We start from the raw sequence: 14,981 nt of genomic DNA, 5'->3' as shown, positions 1-14,981 counted from the left end.
TAAGATGACTCTAGTATTTGGAGGCAGGGTGAAGTAAAAATAAAATCTTTTAAAGTGACAATTTAATAATGATCATGTATGTGTACGGAGTAAGCTCTTAAAATTTCATCAAGCACTCCAGCCTACACAACAGAGTGAGACTCCATCTCAAAAAGAATAAAAATAATAATATATATATATATTTCACATTATCACATTGTCTAAAGCAGCCACCTTACAATTTTTTCCTTCTAAATGTATTATTATGACCCTCTACATCACGTCATCTTATCCCCTTACCCTTTTAAATCTATTTTTTATAGTATCTACCACCATGTGTACTTTTCTATTTATTTTCAGTCTCTCCCATAGAACATAAAAGCTTTGTGAGAAGCTTTGTCTGTTTCGTTTCTATTTCCTCAAAATCTTGTTCAAGGCCTAGTCCAAGTGTTCAGTAAGTATTTTTGAATAAATAAATCAATGAATAATAACAGACTGTGCCACAGGTTCAGCCAGTAACCTTCCTCATATCAATACATTTTGGGTAAACACAGTTAGAGGTACAGCAGTAGGCAGTGGATACTCTAGGATTTGATATAAAAAGGGAACCAAAGAGGTTCAGCGTGCGTCTGTGTGTGCACACACGCCGGGTGTATACATGCTCACACTGGTGTATACATGCTCACACTGGCGTATACATGCTCACATGCTCACACTGGTAAGTATGCATATATCATCAAGCTGGATGGCCCAGATTTGAAGGCTGGCCTTGTGAAATTGAGAGATTTTCTTCCATTCTCTTGTCACAACCAAAAATAGAAAAAGAGTGACATGACAGGTTGGTTGAAATTCAGACTTTTCTGATTCTGAATTTCCAGTGTGATTAAATTGTTAAATGCCAGCGGGTCTGTATACTGGAAACAGATGTTTTCAAGGTGCTAATCCCTGTATCAGAGGAGATCCCATGTTTATCTCCAATGTTTAACTATGAAACATTGTGGTATAATTAAGAAAAACTCCATTTAACATTTAAACTTCATGTGAACATTCTGGGTAATGGCTCCTGGTACAAGGAAAAGCAGGACATTGCTGTTACAGAAGATAACTAAAAGCTGAGTAAAGTTGCTTCTCTTGTGTGCAGATATAAAATACTATGATAGACATTAATTTGGTAAGTGTATTTCCACATACTCATAGATAGTCCAATATATTGGAAGGGTGGTAGATTGGTGCCTGCTTAAGTCTTTCCCTGGGCCATAATTTTCTCATCTATAAAATGAAGAGAATGTCACATGTTCTACCTAAGCCAGGGTGATGTTACAAGATTCAGATAAGAAAATGGATGAGAAAATACTCTAAGTTGTAAAGTGCTATAATTATGATGATTTTCCTAAATAGCATTAATTATAGCAACCAGTAACTATAAATTAATATGAATAATATAGCTATTGTTAATTATTCTTCTTCTTGAGGGAAGCATCATTCATCAAGTGTTCCCTCGGGGTATTCGCAGAGACAGGATTTAATCAGGTCTTCAACATCTGTACTTTACTGAATCAGAAAGTACATCAACTGCCTATGCCTGAAGTCACTGCAATATCTAACCACTGAGACTCAACAAGTCACAGAATTACCCTGAACTATACCCTGAAACAAGTATTTATGATATGCAACCAGTCTGTGCTTGTAAGACATCAGTTAGTTTCCGGGATCCTTATTTTCCCTACCCTCTAAGTTCAGACTGCTCCCTATTTTCAGTTTCTCATATTAGGTTGATATAAATTATTACAATTTCCAGCCTCACACTGTGTGATTTTGCATGAAAACTGGATAACAGGGCAGCATGGCAGGGGAAGACTGTGCAAATATTATAGTAGCTTTACTCCTATATTTCAATCCCATTATGAATCAGAATAGAGACTTTCAAGTCTCGATTTTATATTCCACGTCAAATAACTGATGTCCTGCCCAAGTCCCGCCATGAATCTCTAGATACTCATTTATCTTTAGATTTAGGGGCTCTTGCTACTCCCAAACCCTTATACCCGATACCAAGACCCAAAGTCCTATAACCAAGCAACAGAATCCTGTAGACTTACCAACATGTCTTCTTCCTAATTAATTCCCTATCCCGGTAGCTGTGCTAGTTACCTGACTGATAAATGACCTTCCCAATGCCAGCAACAAGGAAGATTCTCCTGATGAATGCCTTTTCTAGTTACCACCAAACTTTTATAAAGTAGTTATTGTAATTATAACAATCCCCACACTCTCCAACCATAACTAGAGAGATTTCAAAGATTACATCGTCTTACTCTGTATTCTGCTAAGAAAAACAATGCCTGTGACAAAAGCTTGTATGTAGGCCATTTATTTTGGGAATCAATTCCAAGAAACAGTACTGAGGGATTAGAAAGAGTTAAGCAGAGAAGAAAGGAAATATGGTTTGGCTGTGTCTCCACCCAAATTTCATCTTGAATTGTAGCTCCCATAATCCCCACGTGTTGTGGGCGGGAGCATGGGGGAGATAATTGAACCATGGGGCAGTTTCCCCCATACTGTTCTCATGGTACTGAATGAGCCTCATGAGATCAGATGGTTTTATAAAGGGAAACCCCTTTTGTTTGATTCTCCCTCTCTCTTGCTTGCCGTCATGTAAGATGTACCTTTGGCCTTCTGCCATGATTGTGAGGCCTCCCCAGCCACATGGAAGTGTGACTCCATTAAATCTTTTTTTCTTTATAAATTACCCAGTCTTGGGTATGTCTTTATGAGCCCAATGAGAATAGACTAATGCTGCAGGAAAGCCAATTCAAACACGTTATATTGAGCTGGCCAGCAACATGGGCAATTAGGGCTCCGTCCTCCTGGAGCATGCTGAGGAGTCCTGTAAAATGTGCCTCAAGTTGTTCCATCTGAGGGGTTGGAGAGTGGACATGTATCCTCAACCTCCATTTCTCTATTGGTTTAGCACTGCCTACTAGATGTTAAACCCCCTCATATTTGTCCCAAGAAGTTAAATGAACGCAGAGAAGGCCCAGCACAGAAAGTGGGTGAAAAGTGTTGCAGTTGAGGCCAAGGGCTACCAGGTCACACCTGTACAGAGCTGATCGCTGTAGCAGCAGCTGGTACACACAGGTGGGAGGGAAAGAAGCGAGGTGGGCACCAAAGGTGTTTAGTGACAGCGTCCCTTTACCAAGGACCACAAAACTCCCATGAATAAACCATATGAACATGTTATTTCTTATATTTATTTTTATCCATTCTCTAAATACATATGTGGTAAAAGCTCACCAAACTAGAGTTGGGACTTTATTATGACTTGAAAAATCATAGTAAGTCCCAACAGCAGAATTATAGGACAATGACACCCTCACTGTAAGAACATAAAGACAGTCCAAAAAACAAGAGCCAGAACCAAAACGTATAGCATGTGAATGAAATAAACTTAGGCCATTATCAAGAGTCTGACTTTAAATGGGTCATATTTCAGCCCAACTATCACTAAACCACTAACCACAGATGACAGACAAGGAGTACCAGCAAACAGTTATGAAAAAGCATTGATTTGTATGTATTTACTTTTTCATTCTTTACATCCAAAGAAATTTAAACTCACAGAGAAGTGATTCCTAGGAATTCCTAAGAAATTCCTAAGGATTTCTAATTTTTTCAAAGCCACTATCACACTGGAGAACTTTAACATAGAAACATTATTATCTAATATCACCCATACTCACATTTCACCAGTGGTTCCAGTAGTGTCCTTTTATCTACTGTAAATTTCCATCCCAAATCCAAAGATCACATAATAAACTAATATGTCTTTTTATTCTCTTTTAATTTAGAACAAGCTCCCAGTTGATTGTTGATTTTTAGAAAGCTAACTTTTAAGATTATTCTGGCCAAGTGTCTTATAAAATGTCCACCAATCTGATTTTTCCTGATGACTTGGTTCAGATTAAACAAGTTTGGCAGGAATATCACATGCATGAGGCCACGTCCTTCCCGCCGCATCCCATCAGGAAGCTCGTGGTGTCAGTTTGGCCCATATTTGGGTGATGCCGAGTTTGATGACTCAATTAATATAGTGTCTACCAGATTTCACCATTGTAAGCATACCTGGATCATTTCTAAGTTTAAAAATAATCTATGAGGTGATACTTCGGTGCACTGTGAGTATTCTACTCCTCAAAAACCTTTCACCCACCCAGTGGTTTTAGCATCAACAGATGATCTCTGCCTGAACTAATTATGGCCTTAATGATTGTGAAATGGTGAGATCATTCATTATTAATGAATGAAAATAAACAGATCTTGCCTAATACATTAACAATTTATTTGTTCAGTATTCATTTCAGTTTCCAGGTAGGAAAGCAGCACTAACGGAAAAGTCTTGTGCTACGAAAAAAAAATAGTTAAGGAGCTTAATGATCAAATAAAAACTGTTACATAGGAAAATCTTATCCAGGCTATTAAGGGAAACAAAAGACCAAGGGGAATGGTCTATTTAATTAAGAACCAGTCTCCACCCTAGGATGTTTAAATACTGGAATTAGATCCAATGCCCAGCGTCACACTCAAAACATACATGACCCTGAACTAATCTTCAGCAAACTTCAGAATCTTTGAGATTCTGAAACAGACAAACAATCATACTAATACATCATAGAATGTGAATTTGAAAAGCCAGAATTTGTATGTGACTGCCCAATGACAGACCTAAAAAAGTAACCAAATAATCCCTAGAGAAATCTATTTTAAATGTACTAAATTAATGTGTTTTCAATTGTGCTTCACAGAGGTAAAGACATGTCTTACCACTGATCCCACGTGGAAAACAAAGAGGTTCCCAGACTCGCCCAAGCTTGAACTTCCTTTTGTGATAAATTAGAAAAAGAAAAGCTTTCCCTGATAACTTAGGAATATAAAACTACCTTAACTTAGTAAAACCTAACAGGCTAATAACACAAAACATTACATTATGTTTACATACAACTTTTATTTTCTTTTCAATGGTAGTTTCATTTAAGTTTAATAATGAAACAGGAATTTCACTCCACTTTTTTTCTATTATGGTCAGTAAAGTTTATTACTCTCTTATGTCTAATATCAGTGGGAAAAAAGATGGTGATAACTAAAGGAATTTTGAGTGTTTTCTTTTTAAATAACAAAACACACTATCTTTGTTAGTCTGTTTTGCATTGGTAGAATACAAAACCTGAAGCTGGGGAATTTATAAAGAAAAGAGGTTTATTTGGCTCATGTTTTTGCAGGTTGTACAGGAAGCACGGAGCAAGAATCTGCTTCTGGTGAGGACCTCAGGAAGCATTTACTCATGGAGGAAGGTAATGGAAGGCAGCATGTCATAAAGGGAGAGAGGGTGGAGGAGAGAGTGAGGAGGGGCGCCATGCTCTTTTAAACAATCAGCTCTTCTGTGAATGAACAAAGGACTCACTGTGTATGACCTGTCCCATGGGGAGGGCACTGAGATGGTTTGGCTCTATGTCACTACCCAAATCTCATCTTGAAATGTACTTTCATAATTCCCCGTGTTGTGGGAGGGACCCAAATGGGAGATAATTTGAATAATGGGCAAGTTTCCCCCATACTGTTCTCCTGGTAGTGAATAAGTTCACAACATCTGAGGATTTTATCAGGGGTTTCTGCTTTTACATTGTCCTCATTTTCTCTTACTGCCACCATGTAAGAAGTGCCTTTCGCCTCCCATCGTGATTCTGAGGACTCCCCTGGAATGTGGAGCTGTAAGTCCAATTAAACCTCTTTTCTTTCCAGTGTCAGATACGTCTTTATCGGTAGCATGAAAACAGACTCATACAGGCACCAAGCCATTCATGAGGGACCTAAACACCTCCCACTAGGCCACACCTCCAACACTGGGGATTAAATTTCAACATGAGCTCTGGAGGGGAGAAATATCCAAACTGTTTCCATCTAGTTTCTCTTGGAAGTGTAACTGTTTTGTTGTAAGTTAGATCAAGATCAATCTTTTATCTACCATCTGTCTTTGATGAAATTGGAAACACAATCAATATTTACTTGTTTGTAATCACTGTAATTAAGTTTTTTCCTCAAAGCATCCCTAACACAGAAGAATACTGGTGAAGGCTTTGGAGTTAGGCTGTAATTGCTGGATCTCCCACTTGCTGGCTTTGTGACCTTCAACAATTCACCTGAGCTCTCTGGGTTCCTCATGCAGTTGTAAAAATTAAATGTGTTCATACATGTCAAGTGATATTCACATAATAAGTATTCAATAAATGCTAGTTATTTGTTAATTTGACCACAGTCTCAAAATAAATGCTTCTGTTAATAGTCAATTGAGTATGTGACTTTTAAAAGTATTTTGATCAAAAGTAAAAGTAAGTTACTAAGAGGCTTCAGTAGATGGGGCTTCTATGCATTTGGACATGTGTAATGGTGCCAGGAATTAAGTATACAGAACACAATCCTAGATCAGTGTTTTTCAAACATTAGACTATATGGAGCCACCTGGAGGACTTATTAAATCTTAGATTTCCAGGCTGCACCTGCCATAGTTTCTTGTTCTGTATATCTTGGCTGAGGCCCAAGAACCTACCTTTCTAGTAAGTTCATAAGTGATAGTGATGGCGCAGGTCTGAGGATGTTCTCTGCATCCTCAGTGACAGTGGTGGTCTGAGTCATTCTCAAAGTGAGGTGTTCCCACTTTGAGAACAACTTTTCTAAGTGGATTTCTAACACAATGAATACTTACGTGTGTGGGGCAGGGGGTGTAGGGGTGGGTACAGAGTGAATTTATATTTTTTACCCTTAAAAACAACCTACATTATGTTGTATGGTTAACGATGCCATGAAAATACCAATAGACAGTTCAAATAATGGCTAAGAGGTATTGGGATTAAAATAAAAATGAAGACAGTAACATTTCTACTTAATATAATCTCCCATGCTATATAATAATATGAGCAGCCTCACCAAACTGATCCTGATAAGGTTTAGTGGAGACAGGCAGTATTTAGTAGTGAGAAATGCAGCAAATATGATCTATTTTATCTAACAGAAATGTTATTTTATAGAATGAGATACAAACTGTTGTAAGTTAGAGAAGAAATGAATTTGTTCCTATTGGGATGTGTATCCTCTTTCCCACTCATTCAGTTGAAGTATTTATCTTTTCCAAAACCCTTCTTATCTATCTCCCCAAATGTAGCCTCTCCAGGGGAGGAGGACTTACAAATAACCCACTAATTTGATAATTAGCCTAATTTTCCTCTTTGTCTAATTTTCCATGATAACAATGTTCATAGGATAACACTCATGATAGATTTGCATGGATGGCTTTTTTCCATGCTGCTCTAGAAAATAGTTTATGCTAACTAGTATGCAGTATAAAAAAGCCATGATACTCAACCTTGAGCAGATTATACATATTCCATTGAAAAATATCACTTCTACCTTTACCTAGAGATACCAAATACACTATGTTCTTTGATACTCTTTATAAAACTATGTGGAAGAGACAGAAATTTAAAAACAAAAACAATCCTCTTCTCTAAAAAGCTTCTTATCTAATGGTTAACAGAAATACAACTCAACTTTTCTAATGTACAAAACTAGGCTTAAACTCAAGTCTTATTAATATCTGAGAAGGACATCTTGTTAAGGGTAGTGGGAAAAGTTGTCTGAAAAGCTGTCTTGGGAGCAAACTCTAGAGGATTCATAACAGGAAGCACATTTTCATAATGTGAAGTGGAATACGGGCTTGACAACTGAGAACATAGCACCGAAAAAAAACAAGAAATAAGGTATACAACAGAAGACAAGAGTTTTTCATGATATTAGTATACTTGAAGCACAAAAACGTTATAGTAGGCCATTTTTGCATCACTATAAAACAATACCTGAGGTTGGGTAATTTATAAAGAAAAGAGGATTAATTGGCCCATGATTATGCAGGCTGTATGAGAAGCGTGGTGTCAATATCTGGTCAGTTTCTGATGAGCGCCCCAGGAAGCTCATAATCATGATGGAAGGTGACAGGGACCTACCATGTCATATGGTCAGAGGAGGAACAAGGCCTGGGGAGAGGTACCAAATTCTCTCAACAACCAGATCTCGTATGAACCCAGAGGAAGAACTCACTCATCACCCATGAGATGGCACTAACCCATCATAAGAAATCCATCTTCATCATCGAATATCTCTCATTAGGCCCCACTTTCAACACTGGAGATCACATTTTGACATGATTTGGGGGAAAAAAAAATCCAAACCATATCAAACATCAAGATAGATAGAACATAAATGCTAGAATTTTTTTTCCTCACAATTCGTAGTATTTAATCCTTTCCAGCCCTAACACACTCACCCAGCATTAGCAATATTTGATCAACCCAAATCTCCTTTAAAGGAAATGGTCCTGCCCCCATCCTTTGGTGCCGATAGAGCCATGTTTTGAAACGTGTGACTCCATTTCAGAACACTGAGGCCCACAGAACCAAGGGTCCATAAATAGGCTGGTGAAACTAACTTTTGGACAGAGACAAGGAGATTAGATAGGCAAATAAATCTCCTTCTCTTATGAGTTAGGACTAAAAAACATGTAACAAAACTGCCGCCAGCCCCAGTATCTCACACCTATAATCCCAGCACTGTGGGAGGCTGAGGCGGGTGGATCACCTGTGGTCAGTGAGAACAGCCTGGCCAACACGGTGAAACCCCATCTCTACTAAAAATACAGAAATTTGCCGAGTGGTGGTGGTTGGTTCCTGTAATCCCAGCTACTTGGGAGGCTGAGGCAGGAGAATCGCTTGAACCCCGGAGGTAGAGGTTGCAGTGAGCCAAGACTGCACCACTGCACTTGAGCCTGGGCAACAAGAAGAAACTTCGTCTCAAAAAAAATAAAAATAAAAAACTGACACAGGGATGAGCTATGGCCATGATCAATCAAAAGGATGATGATGTTTCTGGTTAATTATTAACAATCCAAACACACAACAGGAGAAAAACAAAGAGCATGGAAATGCTAGAGAAGCAGAGGAACGGAGAGTGAGGAGAGGAAAAAGAGGAAGGGAGAGAGAAGAAAATGAGAAGAAAGGAAAGATGCGAGAGTTCAACCACAGATCTGGCCTGATCCTGAGCTTTCTAGTATCAGATCTCATTGAGATGGAGCCTTAAGATAAATGTCATTATTCAGCAGTACTCCAAGGGGCCTCTGTTTCACACAGTCAGCCCTACTTCAGCAGCCTACACAAGACCAAGTCCAGCTGATACCATTAAGCAGTCTCTGACTTTCTGGAACTCAACTTTCACTTCTATAAAAATGAGGGTATGGGTCGGGCGCGGTGGCTCACGCCTGTAATCCCAGCACTTTGGGAGGCCGAGGTGGGTGGATCACAAGGTCAAGAGATCAAGACCATCCTGGTCAACATGGTGAAACCTCGTCTCTACTAAAAATACAAAATATTAGCTGAGCATGGTGGCGCGTGCCTGTAATCCCAGCTACTCGGGAGGCTGAGGCAGGAGAATTGCCTGAACCCAGGAGGCGGAGGTTGCGGTGAGCCGAGATCGCGCCATTGCACTCCAGCCTGGGTAACAAGAGCGAAACTCCGTCTCAAAAAAAAAAAAAAAAAAATAAGGGTATGGACCTTCCAGGTCCTTTTCTATTTTTTTTAACCTCTAATACTCATAGATTTATAATGACATTTCACAACTTGCCTATTGCTATGTTTGCTGTCCAAAAGCAATCAGATTAAATCCGTAAGAGATAGGCCAACCCTGAGTTTAAGCCAACTCTTATACTAGTAAGGGCAGGGTCATGGTTAAAGTGGTCTGAACTTGAGTATACACAAGTAGCCTCATTGTTCACTGCTCTATTCAAATAAGAAAGCAAAACTAAACATGCAACAAAAACCCTTCACTTTTCACAATATTTACCTACTCATTGAATGATTTCTACTGAATTCCAGCCCTTATAAAATAAAAATAATATAAATAATATATTTTAATCTCCAACAATTAAAGGTCAATTTGCATAGATAATAAATGGAACAATGCATATATTATATTATCTATTCACCAATAAAACAAGAACTATAAGAATAATCAAAATAAGTTGAATTATTTGACAGTAAAATAGATACTTGGCACCCCCTTTTTAAGCAGCAGAGTCCCCAGTAAAAACGAAATCTGACATAGAACCCCATTTTATGAAACATACACAGAGCTGTTTCATTCCCCATCTCCTCTGAAGCAATTCTAAGATATTAATAGTTTAAAAACCACTGCTACAGGTTACCTAGGCAATCTCTGGCATCCTAGAAAGTCAGCTTACCAGTTAGTCCACGCACACAATTTAGCTAAATGAAGCTGTCTTTTCTGAACTCCGTGTTTGTGCATACAAAAGAAATACATCTGTTTGAAATTTCTATATTGACGTACCCATAAAGATATCCATAGGATCATCCAGGAATCCTTTGCATAACAAAATGACATGAAATAATAAAATTAGTAGACAAGTAGTAGGGGAAAAAAGGTTTACTCTTATATTAAAACTATCATATGTGGGGAGGGGGCTGGAGGAGATGCACAATAATTGTGTGGATTTATTAATCAAATAGAACATGTCAGGTAATTTTGCTATTGATTTTGTTGTTTAAAACCTCATGGAAGGTATTTTTCTTAGTTTTCATTTTGATAACACAGGTTTAATAAGCTCAGGCATGCTAAATTTCAAAAGCTACTTTCCCACTTTCCCCAAAATTCAAATACTTAGAAATGTGATGTTAACTTTATACACTGGCTCATCATTCTCAAGCCTTATTTTTCTCAAACTCTTTTTTGACCCTTTAAAATGTTACCAAAATTGGAAACCACAAAAAAGTATTCAATTCCCATGTCCCATATTCCATATCATGTAGTCAGAGGTATAAGCAAAGGACCATGCCATGGAAATGTACAGAGGGGGGGAAATTCCTTCCCTCCCTCCCTCCCTTCCTCCCTCCTCCCTCCTCCCTCCCTCCCTCCCTCTCTCTCTCTCTATCTCTCTCATTCTTTCTCTCTCTCTCTCATTCTTTCTCTCTCTCTCTCTCTCTCTCTCTTTCTCTCTCTCTCTCCCCCTCTTTCCCTCTTTCTCTCTTTCCGGGGTTTCACTCTTGTTGCCCTGGCTAGAGTGCAATGGTGCTCAATGCAACCTCGGCTCATTGCAACCTCCGCCACCCAGGTTCAAGGGATTCTACTGCCTAAGCCTCCTGAGTAGCTGGGATTACAGGAGCATGCCAACATGCCTGGCTAATCTTGTATTTTTAGTAGAGATGGGGTTTCACCATGTTGGCCAGGCTGGTCTGGAACTCCTGACCTCAGGTGATCCACCTGCCTCGGCCTCCCAAAGTGCTGCTGGGATTACAGGCATGAGCCACTGCGCCCAGCTGAGAAATGTCTTTAAACATTTGTGGTTCTGATTCTATATGTTAAATACTATTGATGAGGATGTGCCGATGAAGGATGTTTGAGAAACTGCAAGAGAATCGATTATAGTTGGTAAGCATAGAAAATGAAACTAAGGCTCATGAAATGTTAGAACCAGAAGGAGGAATTTACATCGCTATTCCAACATTTTTATTTTAAGATAATACAATTCCCCCAAAAAAGGTAAGGTAGTCTGTCTAGTGAAGCGGCTGAAATAGGACTAAAACCTTAACACCTCCCACTATGAAACATCTTTTCCAAAACTACATCTCGTACATTTTAACTGATCTTCTTAAGAACATAAAAAATAGGAAATATCCTATGAGCCAGCGATATTACTAGGCAGCTACCCAGTCCACTGCACGCAGCCTGGGACATAGTCATGGCTGGGAAAGCAAGGGAAACAAAATCATAGCTCCCTCTGCACCGTCGTTATCACACGGAAGTGCTCAGGTTTAGGAAAGTGCTTTCATATACAAAATCTCATCAAGCTATTCCAGCAGTCCTAGAAATTAGTAGATGTTATTCCTGTTTTACAAAAGAGGATAGCCCAAGAATCAGAGAGAAAAAGAGAACTTTCTAGGGTTATTAGGGCAGTAAATGGAAGAACTGGAATTTTGAAATCAACATTTTGCTCCAAAGCTCTTGCACTTTGCATGGCATTAGGTAGAAAATATAAAAGGGGAAATGCCTTCTAGCACCAAGCAGAGATTATATGGGCCTATTAGATGACCAAAAATGAGGTCATGGCTACAACTACAATTAAAAAGTCAAGCTCTAATATTCTTTTTGGCCATTTACTTCTCCATTTAGGATAGGTTTCATTCACTTTTCCATAAATATTTGTCAAATATGCAAGACATACTGACAAGAAGGTCAGGTAAGAAGAAAGAGGGAGAGAGGGAGGGAGAGAAGGAGGAGAGGGAAGTAGGGAGAGAAGGAAGGGAGGGAGGGAGGGAGGGAGGGAGGGGGAGAAGGAGGAGAGGGAAGTAGGTAGAGAAGGAAGGAAGGAAGGAAGGGAGGGAGGGAGGGAGGAAGGGAAGGAGGGTGGGTGGGGGAGAAGGAGAAGGGAAGGAAAGGAAGGGAAAGAAGGGAAGGAAGGGAGGGAAAAAGGAGGGGGGAAAGGAGGGAGGGAGGGAGGAAGGAAAGAAGGAATGGGAAGAAAAAAGAGGAGGGAGGGAAGGAGAATAGATCACTGGTTCTCTGTCAAGAGCTTATAGCTGCATTGAAGAAGCTAGTTTATTTACAAATATCCATATTAGAAGGCAGAATACATGTAGGTAAGACACACAGATATTAGAGAAAAATGCAAAATAAGAGAGAGGAAAGAGAAAGTAGCCAAATAGAGAAATCAGAGTTTGTTATATGGTCACAGAATTGAGAAGACCTTAAATGGAGAGAAAGTATTTAACGTATTTACAACATGAGCATAAAGATATAGAAGGAACACTGCAATGTGCAAGTGTACTTGGCAAACACAAGTGTTCTTTAAGGTAAAAATAGAGTCAGAGCAGACTCAAAGGGTCAGCTGTGGTCAGATAATGCAGGTGTGCAAACCTAGGCATATAAGGAGCTTGGCACTTACCCAAGGTGCTGATATCTAAAGGATAAACACATTCCCCATGACGAAGGAGAGAGTGGGCAGGGGTAATTGTATCATGGGACTTAGTGTTGATGTGGGAACAAACACATGGTATGAATCACACATATTTCAGGCTGTGCACAGACAATTTATATTAAAACACTCCCAGCAGAAATTCCTATTTTTATGAAAAAGGTTGCCATTGATAAAAAGTGAGTGAGAGACCGTATCAGAAAGCTACTGATTTCACCTTAATCAGAAATGAATGTGATTCCACAGCACAGCAAACATGGGTGATTGGAGCACATATGCATTTCTGCCTTAGACCCAGGGAATACAATACAACAGACTGCTAAGACAAGGCTGTTACTTTGCTAGGTGGAGGCTGAAGAAAGTCTAAAGGAGGCAAGGAGTTATGTCGTCTCAAGCTTCGCTATTCTTGTCTCAACTTAAAAATCCTTTCTCTACCCCAGAATTCTGCTCATGTCTCATTTCAAGCTTCCTTATGAAATGTTCCTTTTTTCTTTATCTTTCTTTTTTTTTGAGGCGGAGTCTTGCTCTGTCACCCAGGCTAGAGTGCAGCGACTCACTCTCAGCTCACTGCAACTTCCGCCTCCTGGGTTCAAGTGATTCTCCTGCCTCAGCCTCCCGAGTAGCTGGGAATACAGGTGCATGCCATCACACCCCACTAATTTTTTGTATTTTTAGTAGAGACGGGGTTGCACCATGTTAGTCAGGATGATCTCGATCTCCTCACCTTGTGATCCACCCACCTTCGCCTCTCAAAGTGCTGAGATTACAGGGGTGAGCCACCATGCCCAACTGAAATATTCCTTTTTTCAAAGAATATTCAGAGTCAAGTGGTAATCAAATGTCTATTGTTTACTCAGTGACAGTTCAGTCCCTCATATTATAGAAATGAGACCAAAAAAAATAATGAAAAGTTGAATTAGTCACTTCCAACTTTCCTTTCCACTTCTCCATTGTTCCAGTGTGAATGTTCTTCCTTATGGGATAGGTCCACTCAAGCCAGGTGTGCAGGCTCTCTTGTCAGCTGCAAACTCTCTCAGTGCCAAAAAGAATCCCACCTGTTGTTCAAACTTAAAGTAAAATATATGCCTAACCAGGTTAAGATAGAAAGTATTAAACCAGATGTGATGTCTGACCAAGTCATATACTCTTAGTTCTAGTGTTGTCTTATGAAATAGGGGAGTAATACTGCCAACCCAGCAGGGACATTTTGGAGACCAGGTGAAATAAGGTAGCAGAAATTGTGTGTCCATTAGAATGCTAAGCATATGGTAAGTCTTCTGCACATGTTTGCTAGTGGTATGTTCTATTAAAAAGAGGATTATAAGATCATACTTGGTGTGTTACAGAAGACTTTGCAGCTATTAAATAAAAAGTCTTGATCTCAGATAAAGCTAGGTTTTAGTGGACAAAGACACATCCTAAAATAAGAAAATACTGGAGTTTTGAAAGGAAGCTAGAACCTTTGAGGACAGAAGCACCCTAGATATCAATGAACATAAGATTTTCTTAAACCCACTCCTAGATTTACCAAATCTAAACCGTTGAATGCAGGGCCTAGTAATCTGCATTTAACAAACCCACCAGCCTAACCCAAATTCTTGTCCATGCTAAATTTGAAATCCACTGGCCTAGAATTTGGTTGCCTGTTGCTAATCCAAGTGCTAACAATAACTGGAACAATTTAATTAAAATCCCACAACTCTGAACACATTTATGGAGAATTCTTTACTAATGTATTCTAACCCAATTCCAGGGGACGAGGAAAATACTTTTCTCTCATTCGACAGTTTCTATGTTCTCACCCACAGTGCCAACAGAGCAAACACAATCTACTTCACTTCTCCTCATCTGCAGAAATGGCAAAGACAATTACCACCTCAAAGGAGTGCTGTGAGGTTCCATTTACTGTTGTTTATAA

The 14,981-nt window shown here is 39.3% G+C and overlaps 1 protein-coding gene across 7 annotated transcripts in view; it reads right to left on the bottom strand.

Moving 5' to 3' along the window:
• Nucleotides 1–14,981, bottom strand: part of LPP (LIM domain containing preferred translocation partner in lipoma) — a 725,954-nt gene that overhangs the window by 358,294 nt on the left and 352,679 nt on the right. The gene's annotated exons all lie outside the window — the stretch shown is intronic.

Source organism: Aotus nancymaae, unplaced genomic scaffold, assembly GCF_030222135.1.
Source record: "Aotus nancymaae isolate 86718 unplaced genomic scaffold, 86718_ANA_hifiasm-v0.15.2.pri h1tg000067l, whole genome shotgun sequence".
NCBI lineage: Eukaryota > Metazoa > Chordata > Mammalia > Primates > Aotidae > Aotus > Aotus nancymaae.
Note: the sequence above shows the minus strand (reverse complement) of the source record. Positions and strands in the feature narration are given on the sequence as shown.